Raw genomic sequence first — 10,116 nt, forward strand, 5'->3', positions numbered from 1 at the left:
GAGCCTAAGGAGTAACAGCAAAAAGATGGGTAACTCGGACTTCATAGTCGTGCTGGTGTAGCCTAAGATGGCTGGTCTAGTCTTTGTGTTCAGTGTGCCCTGGAGAGAGGGAAAGGAGTGTAACTGATTGAAGGGCTCTGAACCTGAGCATGAGATGGGCTGGGACAGATGCTGGCGGGAGGTAGTAGACAACTCGGGCAGTAACAGATCCTGCAGATTTAATAGTAGATTGAATTCGGGAGGTGGAAGGGAAAGGAGAAATTCACCAAGATTGATTCATTCAAAATTCAGACTCATTGTGGCTTTTTTCCTCTTGCTACTCTGATTGTGTAAGCATCTTTTTTTTTTTTTTTTTTGAGGAGGGGGGGAATGTATGTGTGCATATACTGGAGTTTGAACTCAGCATTTTGCACTCGGTTTTCTTGCTCATGGCTGGTGTCCTACTACTTGAGCCAAGCCTTTTGTCTTCAATATCCTGAATTACTATGATACCACTATAATGGATTCTAAACCACTATTGATGTGGTTTAGAAGACCCTTCCTACCTGAAGGGAATTTGAGTATATCTCCCCATTGCTCCCATCTCAGTGTTTCAGCATTATGACTGTGCTTCTCCAAAGCCATGCTTAACTTCACCCATGGAACATACCTCTCCACCCATCCATCTTACTTGTAAGTCTATCACTTCCTCTGGGCAGTCTCTAATATCCCTATACTAGTCTGGATATCCGTTTTTCTTTCCTGATTGTGTCTTCAACATCCCTAGCACAGTTCTTTTCATGCTCAGTATTTAAATATCATGAAGGTTTTGACCTTAAATACCAAAGTTTGGTAAAGCCAATAAACAGTCTCTCTAGCTTTTTCCCCTAAGTCTTGAATGTGACATTGTGAAAAAGCATGAATTTTGCCATGTAAGGTATTTCACAAACTACTTATTCCCTCTCAGGCTGAATTTCTCTTCTATAAGACAGTAATCTTCAAGGTCGCCTTAAAGTTAAGAAGAGGTGAGGGCTGGGAAGGTGGCTCAGTGGTAGAGTGCTTGCCTTGCATGCATGAGGCCCTGGGTTCGATTCCTCAGCACCACATAAGCAGAAAAAAAAAAAAAGCCGGAAGTGGTACTGTGGCTGAAGTCGTAGAGTGCTAGCCTTGAGCTGAAGGGCTGAGGGACAGCGCCCAGGCCCAGAGTTCAGGCCCCATGATCGGACCAAAAAAAAAAAAAAAAGAAGAGGTGAATGCACAGTGCTAACATCTCAGTAAATGTTGCATTAACAAATGACTGCCATTAAGTATTTAGGTACATATGCTAAAATCTGGAGTGGGAATCACATAAAACAAAAAGTAGCTGGATGCCAGTGCTCACGCCGCCTATAAGCCTAACTACTCAGGAGGCTGAGACCTGAGGATCAAGGTTCAAAGCCAGCCTGGGCAAGAAAGTCTGTGAGATTCTTATTTACAATAAACCACCAGAAAATCGGAAGTGGCGCTGTGGCTCAAGTGGTAGAGGGCTCACCTTGAGCTGAAGAGCTGAGAGACATTGCCCAGGCCCAGAGTTCAAACCCCATGACCAAAACAGACAAACAAAAAACAAGTAGTAAATGGAGTGAAACAAAAGGAAGAAAAAAAAAGACAAAAGGTGAAAAAAAATGATGCAAGGAAAAATGAAGAACTGAGAATAGCAGCATTACAGAGATACTAAGGGGCTCATGGAGATGGGCACAAACAAATTATCCCATTTCTGTCTGTATCCCTCTTCCCTCCCAAACCACTTTAGTAGGGTCTAGGGTGTGGCTCAGTTGAAGGAAAGCTTACCAAAAGAATAGTCTCTTTTTATTTTCTCTCATGAACTGCTTTCCTTTTGCTTCTCATGAGGCAAAAGAGAAAGTACTAGTATCTGTAATCCTAGCTTCAAAGGGTCAAAAATGGAACTGTGGCTCAAGTGGAAGAGTGCTGACTATCCTCGAACAAAAAAGCTCAGGGGACAGAACCTAGGCCCTGAGTTCATGCCCCAGAACAGACACAAATAAATAAAAATAATAATAAGGGAAGAGAAGGTACTTTAAGCTGAGCATTATATCTAGCTCAGTAGTACAATGCTTGCCACCCTGAGTTCAATCCACAGTGTACAAGAGAGACAAAGGATGGGAGAGAGGAAGGAAGGACAGAAAAAAAGGAGGAAGATAAAGAAGGAAAGAGAAGGGAAGGAAGGAGGAAGAAAGGAAAATCATAAACTCTTGTCATATATTTCAGAACCATGGGAATTCAAGGGACCCTCATGTGGACAATATTGCCTTAAAAGCTAAATATTCTAGAGTATAATGTGACACAAGTTCAACTGTGTATATGAATATAAATTCAGATCAGTCAGAAGTAAAAAGTGATAGTCCACCTGATTCAAAATATGCCGATATACTTACATATATTTCATATATTTATCACATGAAGGTTGAAAGCTTTGAGTGTATGCACACAGATGTCAGTTTTGGCCTTGAACTCAGTACCTTGCGCTCTCACTTGGCTTTGTCACTCAAGGCTGATACTCTTCCACTTGAGCTACACCTCCACTTCCAGCTTCCAGCTTTTTTTAACTATCTAATTGAAGAAGAATCCCCTGAATTTGTCTGCCCAGGCTGGCTTGAATGAGGATCTTCAAAATTTCAGCCTCCTGAGTAGCTGGAATTACAGGTGTAAGTTATCAGCACTTCACTTAAGGAAATAGCAGTTTTGATAGTATATTCTTTCCTGTTGATCCAAGAAGATAATCAATCCCAGTGACAAGAAAGATGGAATACAAATACTTTGAAGTTATTAGGAGAGATGGAGAAAGTCCAGTTTGAGGTTTGGGGCTAGTCTATCTTCATCCATTTAAGAGTGTTGTATATATTTTAATTTTTTTTTTTTTGGTCCGGTCATGGGGCCTGAACTCTGGGCCTGGGCGCTGTCCCTCAGCTCTTCAGCTCAAGGCTAACACTCTACGACTTGAGCCACAGCGCCACTTCCGGCTTTTTTTCCTGCTTATATGGTGCTGAGGATTCGAACCCAGGGCCTCATGCATGCAAGGCAAGCGCTCTACCACTGAGCCACCTTCCCAGCCCTATATTTAAATTTCTATATAATGTTTTGACATCTTCAAAGATCCTTTCTAAGAGAGACTGCCCTTCTCAAGGCTAGCCAGTCAAGTGTTGTGGAGTAAGGCACAACTGTCAGAATAAGAATATTGCCTCAGGCTGGAATGTGGCTTAATGGTAGAGTGCTTGCCTAGCATGATTGAAGCCCTGGGTTCAATTCCTCAGTACCTGAAGCCCTGGGTTCAATTCCTCAGTACCACATAAACAAAAAAAAGCCTGAAGTGGTACTGTGGCTCAAGTGGTAGAGTGATAGCTTTAAGAAAAAGAAGCTCATGGGTCTGGGAAGGTGGCTCAATGGTAGAGTGCTTGCCTTGCATGCATGAGGCCCTGAGTTCTATTCCTCAGCACCACATAAGCAGAAAAAGCCAGAAGTGGCGCTATGGCTCAGGTGGTAGAGCGCTCGCCTTGAGCTGAAGAACTGAGGGATAATGCCCAGCCCAGAGTTCAAGCCCCACAACCAGCAAAAAAATAAAGAAAGAAAGAAAGAAAAAAAGGAAAGAAAGAAAAAGAAGCTCAGGGACAGTGTACAGGCCCTGAATTCAAGCCCCAGCACTGGCAAAAATAAAAAAATAAAAATAAAAAAAAGATTGCCTCCTGGGATAAAAGCAATATTCCTCCCCAACCCCCACCCCCACCCCCAATCATCCTAGGCAACTAGGGACCACTCAAAAGCTTAAAGCCAATCTTACAAACTCTGTTCAGTCTTTCCTTTTGCTTGGAACCCCAAATAGGCTCTGACCTATACTTTCCAGTTGCTACTATTCTACATGACCAAAATGTGATACCTCCCCTATGAGTCTCCAGGACCTGTGAGCACAAAGACTTTGTTTTCTTATTCCTGGCCTGTGTCTCTTCTTGTTGCTGCACCTGACTGAAAAGAACACAGAATAGCTACTGTCAAAATAAAACTCAAAGAACTGTCTTGTGCTACACTTGTATTTTTACATTTCTAGAAGGTGAGGCATTAGTGATCTTGATGGTAGTCTATGTCTGTAGCAGGCATACATTCCTGCAGGAAGATATACTTTGCAGGAAGAGGAGTTGTTGTTGTTGTTGTTTTGTTGTTGTTGTTGTTTTGGTCAGTCGTGGGGCCTGAACTCTGAGCTTGGGCATTGTCCCTCAGCTCTTCAGCTCAAGGCTAATGCTCTACCACTTGAGCCACAGGACCACTTTGGGCTTTTTCTGCTTATGTGGTGCTGAGGAATCAAACTTTATGCATGCAAGGCAAGCACTCTACCACTGAGGTACCTACCGAGCCCAAGAGATTTTTTTTTCCTTACAAATAATATGAACTCAAATGTCTTTTAAAAAATCTTACTTGCTCTCAGGTGACCTGTGTATGCGCTTGTTCAAGTGTTTGCTCACAGAAGATCACAAAACCTGGGATCACCCTGATGCGGGTACCAACTTCATCCTCACACTTCTTTTAGGAGCACTGATTGACCACTGGCATTATGTAAAGCCACATTATTACCATTCTAGACAGTGTCGATAGCTTCTAGAATTCCCTTGGCCAGGTCAAGGTGGAGGTGTTTCTCCTTTTCCTGTCAGATGTTCCAGATGGAAATAAGCAGACCTTGCATTAAAAGAGAGAAAATCTTTTTGCCCCCACCCAACCTAGTACTAGCATTAGCATTCCAAGGTGTGGCACAGATTTTCCTGGTGGGAAAATCAGGCAGAATGAGCCAGCTCTTTCCAAGAGTGAAAAACAGCTACTTCTAGTGGTAGCTGTCTGTGACCTCTCCTCTGTCTTGTTAAACGGAACAGTCTGAATGGAGACTGAGCTTTTTGGGTGAAGATTCAGTAGGAGATAGGGACTCAGTAGCAGAGTTTGTGCTGTGCATGTGCCAAGGACCTAGGTGCATTCCCTGCCACCAAAATATGAGCTCTACCTATGTGCTGGGGTGAGGCCATGAGGCCAGGCTAAAAGAGGCAGTGGCAAGCCCAGGAACAGCAGTGATTGAGAGCAAGGACAGCCGGCAAAAGTGAGGGGAGTCTCTAGGGAAAATCTGGGATGCACTTATTCCTTGACGATTCTCCTAAATCTCTGAGTAAAAGAATTTCTTTGTCATATAGGCCACAAGGTCAAACTAGTGAGCCTGACACATTACTCCAAGAGAACCATCTTGCTTCTAATAATGATCAGCTCTAGGATAAAAAAAAGTCTTAAAGATTGAGGTTCACAGTCAATAGTTTTGGCCCTGCAATTAACTAGGCACTAATGGCAGCAGTAATAGGAAAGCTGCCAACTGTAATCCTGCTACCCAGTCTACAAAAATGGCTATCGGCCACACGCCGGTGGCTCACGCCTGTAATCCTAGCTACTCAGCAGGCTGAGATCTGAGGATCGTGGTTCAAAGACAGCCTAGGCAGGAAAGACTCGGGGACTCTTATCTCCAATAAACCACTCAGAAAAACCGGAAGTGGTATTGTGGCTCAAATGGTAGAGTGCTCGCCTTGAGCTGAAGAGCTGAGGGAAAGCGCCCAGGCCCAGAGTTTAAGCCCCCACGACCAAATAAAAAAGTCTATAGATGGTGATCTATCTCTTGGCTGCTATTAGTGGTGTCTAATTGACATGCCTTTCCTTTTATTTTTAATCTTATTGGTCATATTTTGCTATATTACATATATATGTATGTTAATTAGAAAAATAGGTTCTGGCTATGCTTCCTAGGCTGGCCTCAAATACATAATCTTCCTTCATGGTCTCTCCAGTGCTGAGATTACAAGCATGCACCGCCATGCTTCCCTGAGTCATATTTTAAAGGTATCTTGTCAAATATATAACTGGACTTTTAGAAAATCCAACCTAAAAGTTTATTACTCCCCCTCCCCCTCTTCCCCACTTTGGTCCTGGGGCTTGAACTGAAGACCTGGGCACTGTCCCTGAGCTCTTTGCTCAAGGCTAGTGCTCTACCACTTTGAAACACAGCTCCATCTCCATTTTCTGATGGTTAATTGGAGGTAGGAGTCTCACTGTCCAGCCCAGGTGGGCTATTAACCATAATCCTCAGATCTCAACCTCTTCAGTAGCTAGGATTTATAAGCATGAACCCCAGAGCCTGGCTAAATTTTTTCTTTTAGTAAGTTCCTTGAACTTTTGTTGTTTTAATTTTTTCTCATATATCTGAGTTTATTGCTACCATCTTATTTGTATTTTCTTCTTACCATTCTTATCTTTTGCTTCTTCCTCCACTCCCATTTCCTACTTTATGTTGGATTGATAAAGCCTCCTCCTGTATTCCTAATTTTATTTGATGGTAGAAGCTCTAGAGTGTTTCTATATTTTAGTGATTTTCCTTACAGTTTTCTTACAGTGTTAACATTCACACTTACCATAAATATTCATGATAAAATCTAGAGATGGGTTGGGAAGGTGGCTCAATGGTAGAGTGCTTGCCTTGCATGCGTGAGGCCCTGGGTTCAATTCCTCAGCACCACATAAACAGAAAAAGCAGGAAGTGGTGCTGTGGCTCAAGTGGTAGAGCGCTAGTCTTGAGCTGAAGAGCTGAGGGACAGTGCCCAGGCCCAGAGTTCGAGATCCACAACCGACACCCGCCCCGCTCCCCCAAAAAGAATCTAGAGTTGTTTAATATTTCTATTCTCAGCTTAAAAAGATCTCAGCAAGTTTTAACTACCTACTAAATCCAATCTTGTTATAATTTTTCAAAGTTGTAGTTTCAACTTCTTTTCCCTAAAGACCTTATTGTGGTAGTAAAATACACATGACATAAAATTTGCCATTCTAATCATTTGATATGGACAGTTCAGTGACATTCAGTACTTTTCACATTATAATGCAACATCACAACCATCACCTTCAGAACTTTTCATCCTAAACTGGAATTTTATGCTCATTAAATAAAAGCATACAATATTTATAGCTTTTTTTTTTTTTTTGCCAGTCTTGGGCCTTAAACTCTGGGCCTGAGTGCTGTCCCTAAGTTCCTCTTTGCTCAAGGCTAGCACTCTTACCACTTGAAGTACAAGCACCACTTCCAGATTTTTCTGTGATTAATTTGAGATGAGTCTCACAGACTTTACTATCTAGGCTGGCTGGCTTTGAACTGTGATCCTCAGATTCAATCTCTTGAGTAGCTAAGACTTCAGGCATGAACCACGGATTGCGTGGCTTTTTTTTTTTTCTTTTTAGCATTTTTATTAGCTTACACATTGTTAGGAGGATTAATTAAAGAAACTTTTCATTGTCTCATTTCCATCAGTTTTTTTTTTCATTTCCATCAGTTTTATCCCTCTACCACTCTTCCTTCCACCTTCCCTAAACAATTGCAACCAGTTTCATTATTCTATTTTTATAGTTGCAAATGATCTATTGCAACCATATGCATTCTCATTTATTTATTTATTTATTTATTTAGGTCAGTCATGGGCTTGAACTCTGGGCCTGGGCGCTGTCCCTCAGCTCTTCAGCTCAAGACTAGCATTCTACCACTTGAGCCACAGCACCACTTCCAGTTTTCTGATGGTTTATTGGAGATAGGAATCTCATGGACTTTCCTGCCTGGGCTGTTTTTGAACCAGGATCCTCAGATCTCAGTCTCCGAGTAGTTAGGATTATAGGCATGAGTCACTGGCGCCTGACCTTCATCCTCTTTTAAAATGTATTTCAGGGACTGGGAAGGTGGCTTATTGGTAGAGTTCTTGCCTTGCATGCATGAGGCCCTGGGTTCCATTCCTCAGCACCACATAAGCAGAAAAAGCCAGAGGTGGCACTATGGCTCAAGTGGTAGAGTGCTAGCCTTGAGCTGAAGAGCTGAGGGACAGTACCCAGGCCAACAGGGACAGTACCCATGACCAACAAAAATAAATAAATAAAATGTATTTAAAAATTATTTGCTATTTTTCTCTTACCCTTTTCCATCTTTTTGTTGTTGTTGTTGTCATCATTGTCATTGTTGTTGTGTGGCTCAAACTCTTGGCCTGGGTGCTGTCCCTCAGCTCTTCAGCTCAAGGCTAGCTGTCTACTACTTGAGCCACAGTGTCACTTCTAGTTTTCTGGTGGTTAATTAGAGATCACGGACTTTCCTGCCCAGATACTCACATCTCAGCCTCCTGAGTAGCTAAGATTACAGCCATGAGACACCGGTACCCGGCCCTTTTCCATCTTTTATATAGTCCTTATGTAGGTTCATGTTCTATGATTACTTATGTAGAATCATATAATTAATCTTCAGGGACTTAGGACTCTCACTCTTGCTTGGCATTTTCACTGAAGTCTGGTGTTCTATCATTTGAACCACAACTCCATTTTTAGACTTCAATGATTAATTGGAAATCAGAAACTTGAGGATTTTTCTACCCAGTCTAGCTTGGAACTGCAATCCTTAGAGCTCAGCCTCATGAGTAGCTTATCAAGAGCCACCAGTTCCCAGCTAAATTATTGTTATTTGTAAGTGTTGATGTTCTGGGGATATTGACCACTGAACATTGCAAAGTCTCATACATGTTAAGTGTGTATGCTGCCATTGACCTACACCCCCAATCTGTAATGCATCTTATCCAATATATTAAAAGCATTGTTTTGTATTTTTGTATAATTTTCTAAATGTTTAAGGGAGGAGGGTAAGTTTGGTCCCTGATAAACCATTATGTCGAAATGGAAACTTTCCCAAGTTTTATAAATTGTTATTTATGAATATATTGTGGTTTAATTATGTATTTCTTTTTTTTAAATCCCTTAGTTGTTTCTGGGATATAAAAATATGTTTTGAGCTTGTTGCTGAGCTCACACCTGTAATCCTAGCTACTCAGGAGGTTAAAATCTGAGGATTATAGTTCAAAGCCAGCCTAGGCAGGAAGTCTGTGAGACTTTTCTCTCCAATTAACCACCAAACAAACAAACAAACAAAAAACAAAGTGGAGTTCTTGTAGAGTGCAAGCCTTGATTGAAAAAACTCAAGGACATCACTCAGACCCTGAGTTCAAGCCCTATGTCTGACTAATAAATTTAAAAAAAAAAAAAAAAAGCATTTTGCTGGGGTGGAGGTGTAGTTCAAATGGTAGGAATCACCTAGCAAGTATGAGACCCCAAATCTGAACCTAATTGTGGTCAAAAGAGAAAATTCACCAAAGAAAACTTTCATCTTTCTTCATTCTGGAATAACAGTTTGGCTAGGGATCAAATTCTAGGTTGACAGTGAATTTTTTTTTTTAATCAATTTTACTGTCTCAGATAATCTGATTCCCGGTAGCTTTTACAATTTTATTTTTATCCTTGAACTTGTACAACTGCCTCTACAATGTGTTTCAAATGTATCTTAATCAGTTTTCTCTTGCTGTTAACTGACTGGGTAATTTGAAAAGAAAAGATTTATTTCTCATAGTAATGGAGGCTGGAAAATCCAGGGTTGTGGGGCTGCCTCTGCTGAGGGTCTGACAGCAGATGCAGTCTGCAGAGTCCTGAGACAGTGTGGAAAGGGTGCTCATCCAAAACACAGACTTGCTTTTATGACAGACCTGCTCTCAAGATAACCCATTAACCTATTAATGAACTCTGCATCTGTGAGGGCAGGGCCTTCATTACCTAATTACCTTTCCAAAGCCTCACACCTTAGTACCTCACAATGGGGATTCCATTTCAACAGGAGTTTCTGTGGGAACAGATCAGCAGTATGTGTTTAAAGTGGCGTGCTAAAAGATTACTTTTCAAAGTTGACTTTTTGGGGTCAATACTTAAGAATTCTTGTCTTTTGAACTTTAAATATGGTTAACCATCATTTTCTTTATTTTTCTAGAATTGGCTTTCTACATGTTCTCTCTTGTGGCTGTTTATATATCCTTGTGTCATTGTGCTTCATTCTAGGCAAATTAATTTCTACTTTAGAGCTCTTTCTAACTTAGGAACTTGGTGGATTTTTTCATTTTGATAAGTATTATTTTAAATGATCAAAGGCACAGAGTGGTTTTCTTTTATTTTTACCATTTTGTTTCTACTCATTCAAAATTTATCAGGCAAGAAGTTCCTTTTTTT

Source organism: Dipodomys spectabilis, unplaced genomic scaffold (genome assembly GCF_019054845.1).
Source record: "Dipodomys spectabilis isolate Male_0828 unplaced genomic scaffold, ASM1905484v1 ptg000210l, whole genome shotgun sequence".
Classification (NCBI taxonomy): domain Eukaryota; kingdom Metazoa; phylum Chordata; class Mammalia; order Rodentia; family Heteromyidae; genus Dipodomys; species Dipodomys spectabilis.